The sequence below is a fragment of the Protopterus annectens genome, chromosome 8.part0, assembly GCF_019279795.1.
Source record: "Protopterus annectens isolate FY-2018-M chromosome 8.part0, PAN1.0, whole genome shotgun sequence".
NCBI lineage: Eukaryota > Metazoa > Chordata > Ceratodontiformes > Protopteridae > Protopterus > Protopterus annectens.
In genome coordinates, this window is record NC_056741.1 from 1,451,560,363 (window position 1) to 1,451,584,059 (window position 23,697).

At 35.9% G+C, this 23,697-nt stretch overlaps 1 long non-coding RNA gene across 1 annotated transcript in view; it reads left to right on the forward strand.

Moving 5' to 3' along the window:
* The first annotated feature begins 1,223 nt into the window (after positions 1-1,223).
* The window catches only part of LOC122809500, a 78,017-nt gene continuing 55,543 nt past the window's right edge, over positions 1,224-23,697 (forward strand). The window contains exon 1 of the long non-coding RNA XR_006365916.1: positions 1,224-1,301. This is a non-coding gene — a long non-coding RNA (uncharacterized LOC122809500). The remainder of the gene's footprint in view (positions 1,302-23,697) is intronic.

The window sequence follows — 23,697 nt, forward strand, 5'->3', positions numbered from 1 at the left end:
CAAGCATGGAATTAGAGAACCACAATGTATTACTACTAGTCCAACAGATTTACAGATGAGCACTTTAAAATATAACAGAAATCATACACTCTTATCACTGAATTAATAGGAATAAAAGAGATTTCAAAACAACTGTACTGATGTCGGTGGCTCCATGGTATAAAAGGATGTATCTCTGGATATGCTCTATCACTGGCAGACTCAGATTTGACCAGCAGCCCAAATCCTGGAGGAGGCAGCTAAGAAGAGAAGATTCAAGAGGCATGGCCTGCTCTTGGTTCCTGGGGAGGAGGTTGAGTGGGATGAATTGCTGATGGAAAGTGAGGACCTAGCAGGAGCTGTTCCATTGAAGAGGGAGGGTAGAGCCACTTGAATGGCTATGTCACTTATCAAAGGAGATGGTGATAGCCCAATGTGGCATCAATTACACTCACCTCTGACTAATTACATGTCATATGACAGTACAACAGGGCATAATCATAATTCTGTTATTACAGTTTGCATGACTGGTGCATTGATTGGCTATTGCCTTGCAGAGAACAAGTAGCTAAACCCATGACAATGAGGAAGGCGCTCAGCAGGTGTGTGTAAAAATAGTTTGAATAATTGAAACATTTTGCAATGATATTTTGTTTGGTATGTCAAGATATAATGATAATTTAGAGCACTGGCACTCACCAGTAACTTTCTGAAACTCTCAGATTGGTACAGCAGTGACATAATTTAGCAGCCATTGCTGTTGTAACAGTCTGATACACTATGGCAAGTTTTGGCATAATTACATTAGTACAAATGACAACCCCCAACTTTTAGCCTACACTTTCCTTCTTTTAAAAACTATATTTTTTTAGGGTGGTTAAGGGACATTAGTCCTTTACAAATTGAATGAATGCAAAAATATTCATTTATCTATTGCTCTCCCATCTGAAAAATCGTAAAGTAGCAACCTCTTTTACCACACACACTGTAGTAACTCAGTGTAGCTCAAAGTAAACATATCATCTGGCATTTAGGATCTGTACTTCTGCAGGGTGCATTTTTCTACATAATTCCTGGATTATTATGATAGTCTTCATTTCTACAAGGAGTGAGGTTTGAAATATGTTTATGTGACTATTTTTTAATGTGAAATAGTGCAATGTAAAGGTATGCTTTGCTATTTAATGGTGTAAGACATTACAGCTCTGAAGACATTGTTTTGTAAAGTAACTTTATTATTGTTTAAGGAAACAGATACTCAAGACCTAACAGTATTCTATCCAAGATGCCACAAGAAACGTGATAAAGAGCCTGTTTATTTGGTAATGTTCTCTCTCTCTCTGTAACATATTGCTTGTTTTGTTCTACACGTGCTTACATTTTATTTTACATTGTGCTGTGAATTATAGCCATTATGCAAGTATCTGTAGTCAAGCAGATGTGTTGTTTGCTTGGAATATTATCAAAAAAGAGATTTAGAAGTTTTTCTCACATTCACCAACTGAAAAACTGTACACGCACACATGCACACACGCACACACACACACACACACACACACACACACACACACACACACACACACACACACACTACTTTTTTTTTTTTTTTTTTAGAAATTCCTCCATTTTTCTTCTCTTCCTTTTTATGTTGTTCAATTCTTCATAACATTTTCTGAAAGACTGCAGAATATCTTCCAGTCCAGCTGATTTTTATTTATTTTCACCAGGTATCTTTACAGCTTTTATCTGCATTCCTTAGAAATGAATTTGGATTTGATTTGTCATTTTGAGAAATGTTGCTGCTGTAGCATGCAGTTATAGCCAGTTTACCATTTTTTGTGTTGTAGTTGGCTTTAGGATTTAGATTGGCTATCCTGATATTCTTTAGTTATTTTTAACTTCTCCTAGCCTTCCTTTATGAATACCCATCACCACACTTTTTCATTCTCTCACTTCCCTGTGCATCCCTAGATTTTCTAAGTATCTTCTCACTTTTATTTCATCCTTATATTAGCTAAACTATAAGAAAGCACATTTTTCTTGCCTACCTTATACTTTTTTATTCTGATCTTCAAACTCTTTTAAAGTCTAACTATTAACTAGATCCTCTTTAATACATGACCCTCTCTAACCCCCACCAATGCCACTGTCAGGCCTTCCATTTCCATTCAGCATTCTGTCCTTTTAATCCTAAACATCATAATGGAAAATCCTGATTCACTAGCATATCTGTTCTTTTTCCCTAAATATGTATATGCTGTACAGTTTATTTTCTTTCTCTCCCTCTCTCTCTCTCCAGAAAGTTCCTCCTTGCTTGCCTACCCCCATTCCATTTACCCATCTAATGCCCATTCTCAAACCCCCTTAATCTTTGTGCTATACTAGCAAATTCATATGTCACAAAATCTGGTACATCCCATCCTCCATTTTTCTCCCTCTTGCATTCTTTCCCTAGATATTCTTCATCTTCCTATTCACACAAATCTATCATGAACTCTGTTCCCCTGATCACCCTATCTTTAGGAATGATGCATATATGTCTTTCCATGTATATTAGTATATGAGAAAATCAAAGTTCTAAACATGGCAGCTCTCTATTTCAGTATTAAAAAACCTTGCTTGACCATTGCTCCAGCAGCAACTTCACTTTTTTCTTTAACTCTAAGTAGTTGCCCAGCCTGATTTCTTTTACCATGCTATCAACATCAGCAGCTGTTTGTCCCACTTGCTGAAGCAATCACACTTTTCCAATAACTACACCATCTACTTTCACAATTACTGAGTGCTTTTGATAATGTTTTCATTCCTGATTTTTCTGCAGACATTTGAAAAATGTGCTATAAAACTAGTAATTGATCTGCACCCCATAATAAAAACCGTACAACTATCTTCAAAGTAATGCATACTTCCTTTGCCCTTGAACGGTCTCACCTCTCATTCATACTCTAATCTTCTGTGTAGGGATCTGCACTCCAATCAAAATAATCTTGGGAATAATAGATACATTATCACCATTTCAAGCCATCCCTCATTAATTAAATTGTGACCTAAGTCTGCATTCCACTCAACAATGAACTTCTGTTCCTAAATATTTTTCTCCTTCACTACATTCAGAACTTGCTTGTATATCCCTCTGAGATGAGACAACAGCTACAGTTCTCAACCTCAATTCTTCTAAAACAATTATCGATATCACATTTCCATATGGTTTAAAATAAGAAATTGTACCTCCAAATTATACCCCTAAATTGAATCCATATTGCAGTCTAGTCTCACAACTGGATTTTCCTATAACAAAGAAGAAAGTAGGTTCACATACCACCATGCACTAATTGTGCATTAATGAGCCTATGACAATTTTAACAGTTTTTTTTTTTTAAAAAAACAGTGAAAATACCTTCAGCCATGTAGATAAATGTCTTTTGAGGCATTCACCCCCATTCATTTCTTTTGTTATATTCTCCACATTCTGTTTTGGCATGCCTTCATTTGGAGTCAAAAGACAAAAATCATCTGTAATCAAACAGGTGGCGTTAAGGATCCCCCTTCCATTGCTCATGCATGTAATATAAAACAAAATAAATTTAGACATCATGACAACAAGACTGCCCTTCTTACCTTTGGCATAGTTCATACAGCAATGTTCATTCATTTCCCCAGTGTTCATATTGTTCATTTAAGTATGAAAACCCTCAGCCAGAAATATTCCTTCTTTTCTATAATTAATATAAACCCAATGTTTGTATGGTTCCCTTCTGTATTGTTTCACCATAAAAAACAATACACTATAACATAATGATATATTAATAACAATAATATTTTCAAAAGAATATTTAACAACATTTTCAAATAAAGTTAATCTTCATTTCCAAGTATTCACCCATGGCTCATGGTCCCATTCTGTCTGTCAATGGATATCTATCCAGCCAATGACCCATTACTTTTCATCTTTTTTTTTTTCATCTCCGACTGCATCGCACTGTCCACATCCCCTGCCATTGCTTCTCATTGCTCACTGTCATTCCTGATTTCCTAAAGATTGATCTTTCTGTACAGCATATCTCCCCCTTGTGGGTCTCCCAAAAATTAGAAGGTGGAGATTGTGCAACTGAAGAGAGGCAGAGAAGAAGAAGAAAGTACATGCAGGCATCCTTTAGACATCACTGTATAAATCCCGATCCTCAAAAGTTACACCTGCTAACAGCTTGTGCTCAGCTTCTCAATGAGTGAGTTGCCCTTCTATAACACTGTTGTCCACCAAACCAATAGATCCTTTCTCTCTCCTCATTACGTCTCTGCTCTTTCTAGTTGCTTTGTAGATCCTTAGTAAAAACTACTTTTCCCCTTTTCTCCATCATCATCTGTGTCTTTGTTAAACATTTCCAGAAATTCAAAGTCTCCATACATTCCTTGTAACTGGTCCATATCATACTGGGTTGACCTGTCTCTGTCTACTACCCCCTGTGATCCCCCCCAATCTCTTCTGGCACCATTAGCTTCTTTATCATCTTACTACTGTAAAACCATCACTATTATTACTTGCTGCTGGTGGTTTTGCTTTATATTTAATCCTTCAGCTATGCATCCATCACCTATACTCCCATTAATTACTTGTACATGGGTTATATCCACAGCATTCCTCCCTGCTTACCTACCTGTTTATTTTATTGTCTTCCTCCTCCTACCTTTTGCAGCTAGCCACCTTCCTGTTAATTTAATATGCTACCAGGATCCCTCAGAAGTAAATACTACTACTGCTGCCCTCCCATATTTTTTGTATGAGCATATATTTGTATGCATGTGTATATTGTTTTCGGTAGCACGACAGCCCAGCATACCTGCCCCTTCATATTAATTCAAAGATATGCTGACAGCTTCATTTTTACTACCACTTCTTTTCTCAAGGTTTACACCCTTTTCTACATTTGTAGAAAACAGTGTTTTATAAATGTTTGGGTTGTGTTGTCATGACTACAGAATTAGATAAATATTTATATTCACTCCTGCTGAGGATCATATTGGGTGTCATCATCATCATCATCATCTTCTTTCAGCTGTTCCCGTTAGGGGTCGCCACAGCAGGTCACTGTTTCCATTTTTTCCTGTCCTCTGCATCTTGCTCTGTCACACCAATCACCTGCATGTCCTCTCTCACCACATCCATAAACCTTATCTTAGGCTTTCCTCTTTTCCTGTTACCTGGAAGCTTCATCCTTAGCATCTTTTTCCCAATATACTCAGCATCCCTCCTCAGCACATGTCCAAACCAACATACTCGTGCCTCTCTGGCTTTGTCTCCAAACCTTCCAACCTGGGCTGACCCTCTAATATACTTATTCATAATCCTGTCCACCCTCATCACACCCAGTGCAAATCTTAACATCTTTAATTCTGCCACATCCATCTCAAACTCCTGCCTTTTTGTCAATGCCACTGTCTCCAACCCATATAACATAGCTGGTCTCACTACCCTCTTGTAGACCTTCCCTTTCACTCTTACAAGTACTCATCTGTCACAAATCACTCCTGACACTGTTCTCCACCCACTCCATCCCGCCTGTACTCTCTTCTTCACCTCTCTTCCACACTCACCATTATTGGGTGTACGTCTGTAAAATCATAACTGGAGTTATACAGTAGAGTGCTTCAGAAGTAGGAGTAATGAGTCTAATAAAAACAATTTACAGTTTTTTTGATGTGTTACCAATACATGTAACTCTGTATGAATGTCAGGAGGAGTCAATTATGGGTACATTGCGGATGCCAAGAAATGCACTTTTGGCTAACATCAAAGATTGAAACAATACTCATTTCATGAACTTTAATCATAATTTGACTTAGGAATGTGGTCCTTCCACACCATGGTATTAGAAACCTGAAGTTTTGGAGAAATTAATTTATTTATTTGTTATTTATTTATTTACTAATTAATATAGTGTAGTTGTTATACTTTGTTAGGCTGACACCTTTGGTGCTCCAGTGGTTTCTTACAGGATTTATGCTGCTAGAGATATTGATTGAGTTTTACAGTTTCATACTGCTCACTCATGGCTTGTTGAGTATAATATAAAATAGATAAGGACACCAGATGTAGTGTTTTATTTTTCCATGCAGATAGGCAGCACTTGTACCGCTATAAATCCTTACCAAACCATGCAGGCCCATGGCAGAGAGGCACAGTGTTGATCTGTTCCACTGTCAGGCTACATAAAGAAATGGAACAGGGATGGTAGTGGTGTATGGAAAGGTGGATGACAACTAGCTGTTGAAAACTAGGATGAAGATTTGAGGAGATCCACTGCATCTGTAACCTCTAATGGAGACCAATATCTTTATAACTCATCAAGTTCTTACAGGATGAGTGAGAAACCTACTGAAATTATTGCACATTGACCCTCCTTGACAATTATAATTGTGATTAAAGTTAGAGACTTACTATACTTCAGAAAATGCAAGTCAGTTTATGTCCTTTTATTCTGCCAACATTCCAGATCAATAACACCATTACTTAAACAGATTCTGATTTTCAAATTATGTCCCTTATTATTTCAACTTTGTCCCTAATTCAGGAGATAAGAGGTTGATGGTTGTGTAGATCTGAATCTCATAACAATTGTAAACTCAATATGAACTTGTTACATAGATGAAATTAATAATCCTTGGAAGGCTTTAAAGCAAAATTAAAGGAAAATATTTTAAATGAGTCTATGTCATTTGATTGAATGCTCATTTAATTGAATCATAAATGGTCAAACTCCTTTGATTGAAAAATCATTTGACTAAAAACTCAATTCATAGAAAACCTACTCAAAAACAAATATGCTAAAAAATGTTTTAGCAGGAGGGAGCCCCTTCCACATCCCACATCCCCTCTTGCTTATGCATACTAACTCCATGGTCACACAACCATGTAGAAAACAAAACAAAAACACTAAACACAGTGAATCACTGCTAGAGCACAAACACCTATAGACCTGTGGGATACAACATTACATTGACCATTGCAATCCACGCATCCTCTGATGGACTCATTTCCCTAATAACACCTATGATAAAAAATGGCACCATCGCTTACCTGCTATAGACTTCTGCACCTTTCTTTAAAAACAGTTTCAGTCAACCAAGTTTTCAATCAAATGACATAGAGTCATTTAAACAAAGTGAATGCAAGTGTTTCAAAGGAAGGGGGCAATTTTCTCACAAGTATATTTTACTTTCTTATATTTCATATTTGCCATTAATTAAATTTATATTATGTATTTCTAAGATACATCTGTCTTACTTATGCATTACTGTATTACTATTAATTGTTTCTGTGTTACTGATTTTTCCTGTTTGTTTATAGTTATTTATGTTGTCTTTTACTTTTAATCCACAGTTGTACTGTAATGTCTGATCCTTACAGAGTCTGGGCCAAGGCTGGAAAGGATCAGTTGACCAGTTGACTCTTTTGTTTCTCCAAGTCTTTTGGGTTTCTAATACCATGATGGGAATGGACCCCATTCCTAAGTCAAAGTATGATTAAAGTTCATGAAATTAGTATTGTTTAAGTCTTTGATGTTAGCCAGTAGTGCTCTTCGCAGTACCTGTAATGTGCCCAGTAATGACTCCTTCTGCAGTTTGTATGGAGATACATGTATTGGTAACATATCTAAATACAACTGTAAATTCTTTTTTATAAGACCAGCTGCTCCTACTACTATTGGAACTGTCTGGGTATCTTTCTTTCACATTGCTCTCGTTTTTGCCTGTAGATCCTGATATTTTATGACTTTGTGTCTCTCTGTATGGAAGACACTCTAGTCACTGGGTGTGGCAATTTCAATCATCAGTGCTACTTTTGTCTTCTTTTCTTGGACCACTATATCCAGTTTTCTAGCATCTATCTTTTCAAATGTTGGTGATGGATGATCCCAACTGATGTAGACATCATTTTCTATGATGCTTTGTGGCTCATGTTTCCAGTGTTTTTTGGCCACTTCAATTCCATAATGTTTGCACAATCCCCACTCTCATCACATTATTATGCCATTCAGTATACAGTCCTTCTGCCATTAGTATGTTGAGCAAGCAACAAGGTGTGCAACTGTTTCCAATTCAGTTTTACAAAACCTACATTTGTCTGTTTCTCCCACATGTTCAATGGACTTTATAAACCAATGTGCATACAGCCCACTATCTTGGGTTGCCAATATTAACCTTTCATCTCTTGGTTTGAATTCGCTCTCCTTAACCTTTCCTGTGTTTATTCCTGATCAACATGAGGTTCTTCCAGAAGTTTTCTATACTTGCAACTATATTTATGCTTTTTCCACATTTCTTGCCTTCTCATCTCATCCTTCACCTTATATTCTTTCTTTTGTTTTTTGGCACATTCAGTTGCTGCCAGATTTTTATCTACTTCTGGTTTGATTTCTATTCCTGCTTGACTTCTGCTAGATTAAGCAGAGAAGTCATCTTAGATTTATTTGACTCATGGTTCAAAACTTTCACTACGTTTGGGTCTTGTCAGGTCAGCAGATATGTGTGGAGATATAATCAATTTCAAGGAGGCCCATCCCTCCTTTGGAACGGGAAATATATAATCTTGGTATGAACTGATTTTTATATCATTTGGTGAGCATGAAGCATCCTTCCTGTTTTCCTATATAATCTATCCAACACATTTTTTGGCCAGTCAGTCACTCCAAAAGTGTAAGTTAGGATAGGAAGAGCAAATTGCTTTATAGCTTGGATTTTGTTCCTAGATGACAGTGCTGTATTCAGGATTCATTTAAGTCTTCTGAAATATTCCTTACATCGACAAAGAGAAGGTGAGAAGTCTTTACACTTTGTTTTCTAGGAGCCAGATTATAGCCATGGCCTAAGCTGTTGAGTAACAGCTTAATGGATTAAGGGCAAGGAATATCCCCCTTTGAATTGTTATCCCTGAGATAACAATTTGTCCTTTACCATGGCTTAATTGAAAGGTGGTCTGTCACTGTTTCATGGTCACTGTAATGTAGTCGATCAGTGTAGGGTGTATCTTATACATTTTTAAGCACTCTTTTATCCATGAATGTGAGATACTATCAAATGCTTTTTTGTAGTCAATCTATGCCATACTTAGATTCTTCCCCTTTTTGCAGTTCTCTACTATGACTTTATTTAACAGTAAATTATCCTTTGTTTCATATCACTTTCTTTTATTGCCCTTTTGTTTTACTGCCATAATTGAGTTTTCTTCTAAATGACTATAAACTCTGTCAGCATTAATTGCTGTGCATAGTTTATATGTCGTCGGAAGGCAAGTTATTGGTCTATAATTTTTAGGGTAGCTTGCAGGTTCACTCTTAAGTAGGAGCATTGTTTTTCCTGTTGTAAGCCAGGTTGGTGTCTGTTCTAGTTGCGCATATAAATAGTTTTTACTCATGGCTAAATCTTCGTGCAAAGATGTTAATACTTTTAACCAGAAGTGAGGTACTGCGTCTGGGCCTGGGGTTTTCCAATTAGAGGCTTTTCTTAACTTTGTTTCAATCTCTCTAGCTGTTACTTCATCCCATTTCATATTCTGTACCTTTAAACTTCTTATTCTTTCTTTTACTTTTTTAGCCATTTAGCATCATTGCTATGTTCCTCAGGATCTTAATAGATACATCTCCAAAATGTATCTATTTCTTCTTTTTTGGTGGTCTTTCAATTCCTTTTACCTTATTTCCAAGTTCTCTATAAAACCTTTTTGGGTCATTAATAAATTGCTTATTTTGCACTTTTCCTTTATATTTATCTTCATAACTTCTAAGTTTTTCTGCCTGTGCTGACAATTTTAGATTGTTATTTGCGATAGTACATGATAGATCCTGATCTGTTCATATATTGCGCATTGCTTTTATCACATCTATCTTTCTTAGTATTTTTGTTGATCTATTCCCTCTTCTATAGTCTTCTAACAGTGACACTTCTTGTCTTAATTGCTTTATAATTTTCTCTATTCAATATTTCCATGATGGTATTTGATTTCTCCCCTTCCTTTCCCTCACTACCCTGTGTTCTTGTGGTAGACATTTATCAGTTATTAATTTAGCTGCACAGTAATATATCCTGTTTACTTCTGCTATATCGCATGGATCTTTATGAACAGTCCTAATTACTGTATTCATTTGTTGTCTCAGACTTCTGCCTTTTTGGGTTTTATTAACCTTCTGCAGTCTATTTCTTTCATTGATCTTGATATATCTGTCCATGTCTATTAAATCAAGCAATTCTTCTCAGCTCATTTTCTTTCAAACTGAGGGCACATCCCTTGTTTTCCAATTCCTGCGGGCATTCTATAGAAGGTTCTATAGCATCTTCCTGTGACACAGTCTCATCAATTTCATCCTGTGCCATCTGTTGCTCTATTATATGGGAACTCACTGACCTATCACTCCTCAACATTGACTGCATCACAGTTTCCACAGTTTCTTGTTTCTTCCCTTGCCATCTAGCTTCAGGTGAACATTTATATTGGCTTCCTGTGGAAGGCTCCAAATTATCTTCATATGGCACCTGACCAATTGTTTCCTATTCCACTGTCCCCCCTTAATTTGGATATCCATTGCTCTATCCCATTGTGGTGCTTTCTGAATTAGATTTTCTACACTAAATCCTTCACTTTGCAGGTACTCCATAACCTCAGTTTCTATTTCTTTAACTTCTCCATTACTAATCTCCTTTTCCTCTTTGTCTTATTTTTTGTATTGTAAAGTTTTCCATGTCTGGCTTCCTTTGTCTGAATTTCTCTTCAGATATCTTTGGTGCTGCTCTTTTTGTATTGGTTAATTTTGCTTTCTCCTTTGCATAAATATTACACCATATTAAATCTCTTTCTTTCCCATGTCCATATTTCTTCTTCAGATGTTTCCTGATCTTTCTGTTTCTCCCAGCTTTGGGGATTCACTCCATCCTGCTGTGATGTAATATGTGTTAGACCTTCTACATCAAATCATTCACTTTGCAGGCACTCCATAACTTCAACTTCTATTTTTTTTAACTTCTACTGTACTGATCTTCTTTTCTACATTCCACCTTTGTGATAATATTTTTTATAGTGAAATTTTCCATATGCGGATGCCTTTGCCTGTATTTCTCTTCAAATATCTTTGGGGCTACTTTCTTTACATTGATTAATTTGGCTTTCTCCTTTGCATAGATATTGCACTATATCAAATCTCTCTTTCTTTTCCATGTCCATATTTATTTTTTATACTTTTCAAATATCTCCGGTTTTGTTGTTTATATTTTCGCACTTCCTCAGATCTTTTTTTTTTTCCAAACAGATCAAGGTTTCTTGATCTATGCACTGTTTTTCACAAATCTGCTGTATTACTGAACACAAAGTATCATTTGAAGTTTCTGACAATTTTTCTTGTGGAAGTATTTTTCTTTTCTCTAATTTCTCACTTAATTATTTTGTGTATCTTGTGTCTAGAAATTCTGGGCTTTTTACATAGTAGTAACAATACATAATTTCTTTCTAATCCTCAGTAGCCATTTTATCATCTTTATGGCTCTTCTTTGGCCTATCAGTTTTTGTGATTTCTGTGGACTACTGCTTCCTTCTACAAAAGGGGTTGGGGGGGCTATCCTCTTCCTGGACCTGACCTGGCTCCACTGTAGTACTATTTTCATGTTTTGTCACCTGTATAAGTTATTAAATGTGGAGACAGGAGGAATTCATATTCCTTAAGGTTAAAACTGAACAATGCCAAACTTGAAAGGTATAAAATGGAAAATATATCCCATTAACCCCCATAGCATCCTAATCCTTGCTGACATAGTTGTTAATAAAACAGGCACCTTACCTCTAGGCAAAATTGGGGAAATGTCACCATGGCTAAAAAGTATTAAAGATAGTTAAGACAAGCTAATTGTTTATGTTGAATAATACATGGAAGTTGGCCATTTTAGTAGGCAGTGAGTAGTAGGATTTTCAAATATCCTGTCAAGCATGGGAAACAGATCCACTTAGCAAATTACTTCCATCACACTATACGGTACTTACACTTATTGGATAACTATTTGATTAGGTGTTTCTAAATTACTATGTACTTCTATTTCCACAAGTAGAATTACCTGTAAAAGCTATCCATTTGTATTTCAAACCCTGCTGGGCCAGTGTCTTGTAGTTTAATTTATGGTTGTGGTAACACTATGTACTACTAGAAATGCAAGCCTTAGTCATTTATTCTGCAGTTTTCCATAAGCAGTGTTACAGGTAAATTTCTGCATAGTCTGGTGCCTTAAACTGTAGCAGAAGTTCCACAGTGAGAACATTTTCCTGCTCCAGTTTGTGCTGCAGTGCTTTTATATTATGCTTATTTACCTGTTTCAAGTTGCACTCTGTGTCTGCCCCATCCCCCCACTACCACATTAAGCTAAGGTTTCTGAAAGAGCTCCAATATTACCTTTATTTGATCGGATACTTGTCTCTACCCATCTTGTTCCTTGAAAAATTTTCCCAACCATCCCACCCTTTTGTTGTGATAGTTTATAAAGCTGTATCTCTGGTCCCCACCTCTTATGGTAATCTGATTTCAAAAGCCCCCCCTTTTTATTGCTAAAGTCTGTTGTATAAGCTATTTGTGTACTGTTCCCTCCCATTGTTTATCATAGATCCATGATACGAGTAAACCTTCTTTACTACATATTGTATCCAGCTCATTTTCTTAAGGCCCAGCAAAGCTTGGAGTCCTAGCCCGCATTCCAAAATTGTTCTGCTTATATCCAGTGCAATCCAGGCAAAGTTAAGTACCTTTGATTGCTAAATCACACTTGTTTAAGTTATTTTGAGTGATCACTACTGTTTCCTTCTGTTATATGTGCAGTTCACTGAATGTTTTGTAAAATAAGTCCTTTTCCTTGCACTGTTACTGCTATAAAACTGTCTTGAAATTATCTTCAGTAAAGTATTTCCAGCTAGATTTTTTATTGGGTTGTGTTAGCATTACACTTGTAGGTCTCTTTTACTGAAGGACTGGGTATATTCATCTTGTGACAGGAGGTGTTTCTCTAATTTATCTGAGTTGGAAAATATACAAAAGGACTCATAATGTAGTCATTTTATTGGCCAGAAGGCACATTAATTAGGTTTCTTTTTTTCTATGCAATACATTTTTTTCACATTTGTATGGATTAGCAGTACCCTGTACAGTACCAAACACCTAGAAAGCAATTTTCCCTATAGAGTGGTCTATAAAACTGTGCCCTGTAAAGCAGCACTATATAGAACAAATACCTCATGTGCTGACAAGCTTAGAGTAGTACAAGATGCAAAAGCAGTCTCGCTGCTCAACATCAAAAAAGTAAAATTGTCATCTAGTTCTATCCATTCATTGCAAATAGATGGAACAGTAGAGACAATTGCAGATTTTATTTCCTTGTCTCAATGATCTCTGCAGATAGTGATTATAGCCATGAATTAAAATATGTTTGCTTCTAGGAAGAAAAGGTATGGCCTATGGCCATATCACCCTGAGTTTGCCCAATCTATCTCGTCTGATCTCGCAAATCTGAATAAAATTTTAAAGGGTAGACACATCATACTTTCAGTAAATATCTGCATAGTAAATGCTGTGGTTTTCTCAGTAATCACATATGGCTGTGAGCGTTGAACTATAAGTAAGGCTGTGTGCCAGGAAACCAATGCTTCTAAAGTGTGGTATTGGAAAAAACATGAGAAATACAAAAAGTTAAAAACAATCAATAGTTAAAAAAATAAATTCAGTCTATAAAATGGAAGGTCTGATAATAAAATTAAAACTCAAGTATGTGGTACACATAATGCAAAGACATGCGTCACTAAAGAAAGCACTGAAAAATCAAAGGGAAATAAGAGGGGTCTGGCAAAGACATAGGTAGAAAAATGGCTTTATTGATCTAAGGACTGTGAATTTGCAAACACTTAGCTGTTGACAGACAGACCTAGTATGCTTCAATTCCGTGAAGTCACATAGTCAGACTTGGCTAAGCAGCTAAACAACGACGACAATTTAAATAAAACCATATTTTCTCTATATAAGTACATACTATTTTTTTAATAAAGACGTATGACACATTTGTTAGTGCCAATCTTAATAATGATGAGTCTGTATAATATACTCCTTGAAATTTTGAGCCACTGTAGATAATCATACTCATTTTTTTGTTTAATAATAAAATAGTAGTTATTTCTTTTTACATTTTCAGTTTGGTTGCCTGCAGTATTATATTAACAAAGGTAAACATATCTCTGTATTGCTAGTAGGTTTGATATTAGAGTATACCAGACGTTTAGCCTAATTACTGCTCATAATATAAGATGCTAATTGGTCTTATGAACTTTTGTTATGAATCTTAAATATGATTCAGTAGCTTGGTAGCACATGTCCTTTCCATGTAATTTTGCAAACAATTCTCAAGTAATGAGAACATAATATTTTCATCTGAGGTATTCTTTGCTATCCCATTAAATTGGGCATAATGAATTTTACCTTTTATAAATCTGGGATGACACCTATAGTGTATTAATACATCATTAGTAGCCACATCCTTTCCATATAATCACCTGGCAAGTCCATCATTGTTTTTTTGTACATAACACCTAAAAATGTTAGGGAGAATTAATCATGCCAAGTCAGTGTGTAAGACATCATGAAACATGGCCATTAAATATGATAGTAATTGAAATGTATACCTTTGTTTAATATAAAACATATACATGTAAACCTAGCAAAATATCTACTTTGTATTCCAAAGAAATTTTCAAGATGACAGTTAACGTATTCCTTGTTTGTAAATCCAATACAGACCCTTGTAATTGTAAAAAAAAATAAAATAAAATAAAAAATAAATAAATAAAACATGAAATAAAACAAGTATATCATGCCTTAGGAAATATTCACAACAATGTATAAACATCCCTCTTTAACAGTTTGAAAATTCCGAAGAGAATGCAAAGAAACTGAGTCCATGTAATCCATCTGCATGTTTGACGGTATGATCGAATTACTGTCTATAGACGCTAAAATATTCAAGGGTCCTACCTTTCCTTCACTTATAACATAAGAAATGTTTTCATTTAAATAGGAGGCATTAATTGTGTCATCACATCACCTAAAAAGAAGAAAATGCTTCTAAAACACACTATCCCTGAAACAATTAGATGTAGCTGAGGTACAACTGAATCTTTATATAATTCTGGGATCTCAATAAATATCTGACACTTTCCTTTGACATTTAAATACTTAATGAAGCTTCTAGTTATAGACCTATCTTTAAAAATCACAACTTAAAACTTTGTAAGACTTAACATTTATTTGCATCAAATCTAAAAGAACTCTGTATTAAGCACTGGTATCATAAATGTTAAAAGCTGCTGACTTACAACGCATTTGCATCTAACAGAAATATAGTAGAATTGTTATCTGAAAATGCAGTGACTGTATTTTATGTTTCAGTGAGCTAAAGTTATAATTGGTTTGTTTTAGTCTAGTTGAAGTGTCAGCAAATTGGCACTCAATGAAATGTAGTTGCAAAGTCTTTCTAATCCCTCTTAAAGTGTCCGAATTAAAGTGAAAGAAGCACTTCATCCTTCTCTTTCATATTTTTACAAAAATTTTCTCTGCATTTAATAAAGTTCGTTATTTTGCAGATAATTAAAACATCTTCTCCAAAAGTAGTAATTATTTTCCCTCTGTCCTCTCTCTCTCTCTCTCTTTCTGTCTCTCTCTCTTCTAGTTCAGAGAAAATTAACTCGACTCCACTTCATATATTGCATATTTGTATTTAAACAAATCTGCTGCCTGTGTTTCAGAAGTTTACTATTGGTTGAAAATGTAGGTTGTTTCAAAACTCTCAAATCCCTTAGAGTTTTGCTGATGGAAAATAAGTACAGTATTTACTAGTGTATTATTTTGAATTTTTTTTTTTTTACATTTTTAGGGTACTACTCATAAACATAGTGGGTCACGGAGCAGAAAATTGAATGCCATACAAAATCCCAGTGCACTTTATGCAAGTTGCTACATATGCTCAAGACACTGTTACCCCTCTGTGTATGCACAGTACTCCATTCATGAAATACAAATGCAAATGTCCCCCAGACCATGTCCATTTTACAAACATCAGTCCAATTGTGTACAGTCTGGTCCAAACAAGGCATCCTGCAGGCATACATAAAGTTGTGGCAGGGCTTGTGACTGCACAGATCCCCCTTCCTGTATGATGTATGGCTCAGCTAAGAGTTCTCAGTTTATAGGTCAGTGTGTGTCCCCATCCTCATCTATGGTCGACTTTGTGTAATGACTGACAAGCAGAGATCATGGATACAGGCAGCAGAAATAAGATTTCTTGGTAAGATAGCTGGGCTTGCACTCTGTGAATAGCTTGGCAATCTGGGCCAGCCTTGTGGTTCAGCAACTGTTCCTTCCTGTTAATAGGAATCACTTGAGGTAGTCTGGGCACTCTGTGAGGCCTTTCCCTGTGTACCTCCATAGTAGGTGTATTAGATACAGCCCCACTGAGAATGCCCTATGGAAGACTCAGGCCATGTTGGAAAACTGTATCTTAACTTGCCTGGAGATCACACAAAATGAGCTGGAGACTTTTGCTGGAAATAGAAAGTCTGGTCAACCCTATTCACTTTGCTACTGCTATAAACCTCACCAGGTAATGATCAATGTATGACTTCATCAACATTTAACCTTGGTTGGACAATACAATTTCATGTATCTTCTTTTCCAGAATTTATAACTGAATATGTCTTAAATGTTCTTTTCATTAACAAGCAAAATACAAGTGTTAAAAAGCCATTGAGAGCAACAATATTTGCCATTAGTTAAATGATCCATTAGTTATGATGCATAGATGATTATAATTTGGTCTTCTATCATAGTCAGGTTGTTATGTGTTAGAGACAGCAATGTCGAGAAATGTACCTTGAGTGCTGTCCGAGTGAATCTTGACATTTATGTCAAAAATTTTTTCCTAATTGTTTACAATCCGATAGATCCAATCTTAACTCCTTGTAGTACATAGAGCATATGGGGCTCTGATGTACTACTGTTTCAGATAAAAGAAGTACGGTAGTGGGACATGTTTTACTAATATGGAAGACATCCTCTTCATGGAATAATAGCTATAAAAGAAGTCAAACATTTGTCTTTGCCTTTTTCTGTAGCAATGACTTTCACAGATTCTGGAAGCTGTATTAGGTTCTTGCTACTGTTTTGTGGTGGACACTGTGCCTGGTCTAAGGAATGTCTAAGAAAAGACTAGATCATAGCAATCCTAAGCCATGTAAAAAAGTTATGTACCTCTTTAATATGAGAGATAGGCATAACAGGCTTGTCTTTTTCCTAGATTCAGAGGATAATCGGTGTACTCCTTGTAGTGGGGAGCTAGTTGAAAACATTTCCTGGGATTTATAAAGGGTACCACTAAGGGTACACAATGTAATCTGAGTGAATAGACAGCACAAGCAATGTGGTAAGGATATTCTTCAATAAAAAAGTGTGTACACTTAGTAGTAACCTTTATAAATCCCTGGGAATGTTTAGATGTCAGATTGATCACTACACTGAGCTAAAATAAATTACTTTCCATTCTGCTTACCTTAAAAATAAAATCTTCTTTCAGCTTTTCCTAGTTAGGGGTCACCACAGCAGATCTCCTGTCTGCTCATGATTGGCAGTAAAGTTTTACGGTGTTGAGTTGCCAGCTCGGCACCCAACCTTCCACGGAAGGAACATACACATGCACTCATGCCTTGGGCAATTTAGAGTTTCCAATCCACCTACAGCATGTCTTTGGGAGGAAAGTGGAGCACCTGGAGGAAACCCACGGAACCACAGGGAGGACATGCAGACTCCACACAGAAGGCACCCCAGCCAAGGATCGAACCAGAGAACCCCTTGCTATAAGGCGACAACGCTAATCGCTGCACCACCCTGGCCGCCCACCTTCAAAATAAAATATATTTTTTAATTGAGACAACCATGACTTAAATCAGCAACACTGTTTTGAAAGGAAACATCTATTTGTAGTCTAATGCAGTTTGAGAATGACAGAGCTCTCTTCTAATCTTGCATTTCAGTATATAAATTAAAGTTTTCTAACAGGCCAAGGTTTGTTCTTCAATGACTGCTTTGGCAAAAAAAATGTACTTCCTCCCTTTCTTCTTTTCTATGTGGGATAAAATCCATTGATAGCTTAGGGCTTTTTATGATATTTTGGTTTTATCTAACTTTAGATTAACATCTCTGGTATATTAATGAATAGCCATACTGTTAAGAAAATGAATAAGATTAGACAACTGAAAAGAATCTTTGGACTTCTTATTTGCATTGTTATGCTGGACGAAAATTGTTAAACAAACTGTATGCACTTCAGAAAAAAACGTGGAAGGACACTGCTAATCTTTCAAGCTTTTATTACATAAAACCACAGAATAAACCACAAGATGAGCGCTTTTGGGACATTACCCTTCGTCAGATAAATTTCACATTAAAAACAAACCCATTTTAAAATAAGCAATAGCCAATAGCAGTCAATAAAATACCCGCCTATTTTGAAAGGTGGGTTTCACAGGTATCACATCATTGAGCCCTGGCTTCCGATTGGCCATTAATTCAATAATCCACCTGGACTCAGCTAACTCTGTTAAATGCTTCACATTTCCACCCCTATTATTTAAACTGACATTCACAATGGCCCTAAAAGTAAATCTATGCGTGGGATTGTCAATCACATGTCTGCTTAAGGCATTATTTACATAACTATTCCTTATACATGACAGATGCTGTAAAATCCTTGCCTTAAACATTTGGTTGGTTTTCCCCACGTAAAAACTGGGGCATTGATCACACTCTGCCAAGTAGAGAATGTCTGAAAGCACACACAAAAAGAACTCCAACAATATAACCAAAGATGCGAACTGCAGAAAAACAAGCCACTCGTCCAAGGTGAAGTGAAATAAAACAATTTAATCCAATCCGAAAAGTTAAGCGCTTTTAACTGTACCAACACAGTCTTCTTCAGAACAAATTAATTACATCCAAAGTCACATTCTATACTTCACAGAATCAAAAAAAACGCCAAAACCTTAAAGCAGCAATGGTTGTTAAAATATCTTATGTGTTGGGGTATGTAAAGTGCTTAAGTGTTGTACAGAATTTAATTATAATTTAATTAATACTTAGAATGAACATATAAATCAAATGCATAAAAATTACACATAAAAATTACACTTTAAAAATTACACTTTAAAAAATTGTAAATTGTAAATATCATAGTTGATCAAATGCATAAAAATAATTTTAAAAAACTAATTGAATACTAAAAATGGCTTGATGCTAATATGGTCATTGATGCCAGGTATCCTAGTGGCATCTGTGTAAATCTGCCATTTGCTTTCACATAGGGCTAAAAGCATTTTCCAATTGCCTCCCCTCAAAGAACAGTGAACTTGATCAATAATAGTAAAAAGAAATATATGATCACTACCTTTCTCAAGGATGTGTCTGTATAATGCGTTGTTACTGTCCTGCCTCTGTATTCTATAATAGTGTTCATATATGCGTTTTTGAGACAACGCTCAGTTTTACCTATATAGTAGGCAGGGTAGGACTTACATGTAGCTAAATATACCACTTGCTTTGTATTGCAGTTACCTTTCCTACTCTTAATAGTTTTGTTAATATCATTGAGTTGGGTAGTGGTGTCTTCATTGATGTATCTACACTGATTACAAGACCCACATTTACGGGTGGCACGATGTATGGTGACCTCTGCTTGACCATTGTTAGTTTTTTCTAATAGTCTTTTCAAATTGGGAGCAGTCTTGTAAACAACTTTAGGAAATGGGTCCCAATTCTGTCCCATACTGTGTTCCAAAAATACATCCCAATGTCTAAGTAGTATCTCCTTAATAAGGTACACTGAAGGTGTATATGTTAGGACACAAACTCTACCAATAGATTGGGGTCTTTTATCAACCTGGTCCTGCCTGTTGTCTATATTGTATTGATCCAATTGTCCCAATAATGGGCAATATTTATTTCCCCATTCCTTCGTTACATATTCAGTAATGTCCTTAAGCATATATTCGGGATAGGCACGGTTTTGGAAAAGATTGTAAATATTCCTTATTTCCTTCTCAAACGTCTCAAATGTTGATGTCATCCTGGCGGCTCTTATACATTGCCCTTTGACAATGTTACGGAAAATGTGAGGAGGGTGGTTACTTGTATAATATAAGTAATCATTTGAAAATGTTGGCTTCCGGTATATACTAGTGGAAAATCCATCCTCTTCGTGACTAATCAACACATCTAAAAAGGGAATCTGTTGTGCCTTAAATTCATATGTAAATTTAAGGAAAGTAGTGGAGTCATTTAAGAATTTCATAAAGTCGTCAATCTTGTCTGTGGATGCCTTCCATAATATAAAAATGTCATCCAGGTATCTCACATAAAGTTCTATGTCTTCGTAGTATGTACTGGTAAATAGATGTTCCAGTTCCCATGACAACATGACTAGATTCGCGTAAATGGGGGCACAAGATGCCCCCATAGCTACGCCTCTTGTCTGTCTGAAAAATTCGCCCTGAAATGCAATGTAGTTGTGGTCTAAAACCAGTGACATCATGTCGCAGATTAAACAAATTTTATCCCAACTGTATCCAGAATAAAGTCTTAAACTATTTGCAAAATATTCAAGGCCTATATCTTTAGGGATACATGAGAATAAATCAACTACATCTATTGTCAAAAGGGTCAAATTAGCATTCCATTTGTCCCTAGTCAATTTCCTTAGAAAATCCCACGAGTCTTTGACAAGGTGCGGTATCTCCAGGTATATATGTTTTAACCATGTGTCAATAAGGACACCTATATTGTAGGTTTTGGAATGTGAACCTGCCACAATGGGTCTAAATGGGGGTTGTTTAATAGATTTGTGAATTTTGGGAATCCCGAACATATTGGCCATAATAGGATAATCTTGTTTTAGAAAAGTATAAATGTCGTTGTTAATCCTATTGTCAATGAGGTATTCTTCCAAAGCAAGGTCTATTCTCTTGTATCCAATGTTGATTTGATTTATTGAGATGCCTTCATAATTACCAGACCCATGTAGTATATTGTGTATACTTGTGTTGTACTCATCGGTGTAATATACAACTACTCCGCCCCCCTTGTCCGGCTTCATGATACGTATGTCCTTATTATGTATGCACTTTTTAAGACAATTTCTTTCATCTGTAGTGAGGTTGTCAACTAAAATGTTACCGTGATGTTTCTTATTATGATGTTGCAACCAATATATGTCCTTGCATACCAAATGTTCATAATTCTTAACTTGCGGATTGGCATTGGGAATATATGTGCTTTTATGTTTAAGTTTAAATTCTGTCACCTCATCCAAATTGTTATTAGAGATGTCTTTGTTGTCTTTATTCACTTTGTCAAATTGTGCTGCTAAATTTAACCTCCTACAAAACAATTTAACCTCTTTTATATTATCCACTAAATTGTTACGGACACTGGGGATGAATTTCATACCTTTACTCATAAGGCTAAAAAAGGCTTCATCAATGTCCACATCAGTGTAGTTGTAGACATTGAACCCATTGTGTGTATTTAAAATGTTATTGTTATTAATAGTATTGTTATTGTTAATAATGTTAGTCTTCGGTGAAATGTGGGTATCCGATGGATCATGCACCTCCACTATCTGTGTGCTTATAACTTTTCCAGTACATCTGATGTTTCTATCGGGTTTATCAGTACTGTAACTACTCATCTCCTTTGCTTGCTCCACTCTGAGTATACATTTCTGGCTGGAAAAAAGCGTCCCCCTTGAAAATTTTCATCTCTGTATGAACCATAACGTTTGTGTCTAGGTTCATTGTTATTTTGTCTAGTATCAAATGCTTTGTTAGATGGCCAAATGTATGCTCTATTAGATTTGTAAAGTTCCAAATCACGCTTCATTTTTCTGTTTTTCCTCTCAAATATAACTTGTGCATTGTTCTCAGCTATAGTAAACTGTTTGCAATATAATTCTTTCCACAATTCAAAGTCATCATGTTTCAAAATATTTTGATTAATACATTCTATTTCATTGGCTAAAATAATGAGTTTTTCATCATGATGTTTAATCAATAATCTAATAAAGGAAAAACCAAACCCATCAAATAATTTACAATTAATAATCATTGAATCGCAACAATTAAAAGCAACAAAATTATTTGAAGCATCTTAAAATGCCATGAATTTCTTTCCAGTGAGCTTCATATTGGGTATCCAGCCAGAATAAAATAGTTAAGACATGCCAAGCCCTAATATGGTTAACAAAAGCAAGTTCTTGCTCTTGATGGATGGCATATGAATTTTCACAAATTCTTACTTAGATTCTCAATAGGTTATTTTAGTAGCAAAGCTTTGGGGCATAGACATATCTTAAATGAAGACTGTGGGCTGGATTCATAAACCCATGAACAAATGACAGAAGTTTTTTTTTTCATTCATGAAGCACCTTTACGCATTGCTGCAGAGTCCTACAGCATGAAGACATGCAGTAACATGAAGGGGCAAACCTGTGGCTGTGTGGAATGCTAAAGAGGCACTCCAGGGGAGAGACATATGTGAATTAGCTGTGTGATTTCTCCCTACAGCCACCTTCAGGAAGGCAATCTACATGGCAGAGTGAAGAAGAAGAAATAGATACATTTTGGAGAAGTATCCATGACGATCTTGTGGAACGTAACAAAGATGCTAAATGGATAGAAGAAGTAAAAGAAAGAATAAGAAGTTTAAAGGTACAGGATATGAAATGGATGAAGTAACAGCCAGAGAGATTGAAACAAAGTTAAGAAAAGCCTCTAATTGGAAAACCCCAGCCCCAGATGCAGTACCTCACTTCTGGTTAAAAGTATTAACATCATTGCACGAAGATTTAGCCATGAGTAAGAACTATTTATATGCACACCCAAAACAGACATGAACCTGCTAACAACATGAAAAACAATGTTCCTACTTAAGAGTGAACCTGCAGGCTACCCTAAAAATTATAGACCAATAACTTGCCTACCGATGACATATAACCTATACACAGGAATTGATGCCAACAGAGTTTATAGTCATTTAGAAAAAAACTCAATTATGGCAGTAGAACAAAAGGGCAATATAAGAAAGTCATACGGAACAAAGGATCTTTTGTTGTTAAATAAAGTCATAGTGGAGAACTGTAAAAAGGGGAAGAATCTAAGTATGGCATGGATTGACTACTGTCAAAGGAAAAATATATTTTAAAAATGATCAAAACACGGTAGGTTCAGGTTAAGGCACTTTAATCTTGCAGCAAGGAGACAAAAACGTGCTAATACAGAGTTTGTCTAACCAGAAACAGGAAATGCATTAATTTTTATAGGTTATCAAATTAATCCTGTCCTACCATGCTGACGTAACAAATTACCACCTTTTGGTCATAGGTTCATAGGTTCATGGGTTCATACTAGGCTATCTGCCCTAGGGCATTTGTAAGCCTAGCCAGAGTGTGTTTCGCTTCCGCCACCCATTTTAAATTAATTTTGATATGCCTTTTTTTGAGGTTAGTATACTGTGCCTCTGTCTAACAGTGACACAGAAGTGATAGCCGGGGTAAACCTATGATCTCCCATCCACTCATCAAGATTCCTCTTGAAGAGAGTCAATGTGGGAC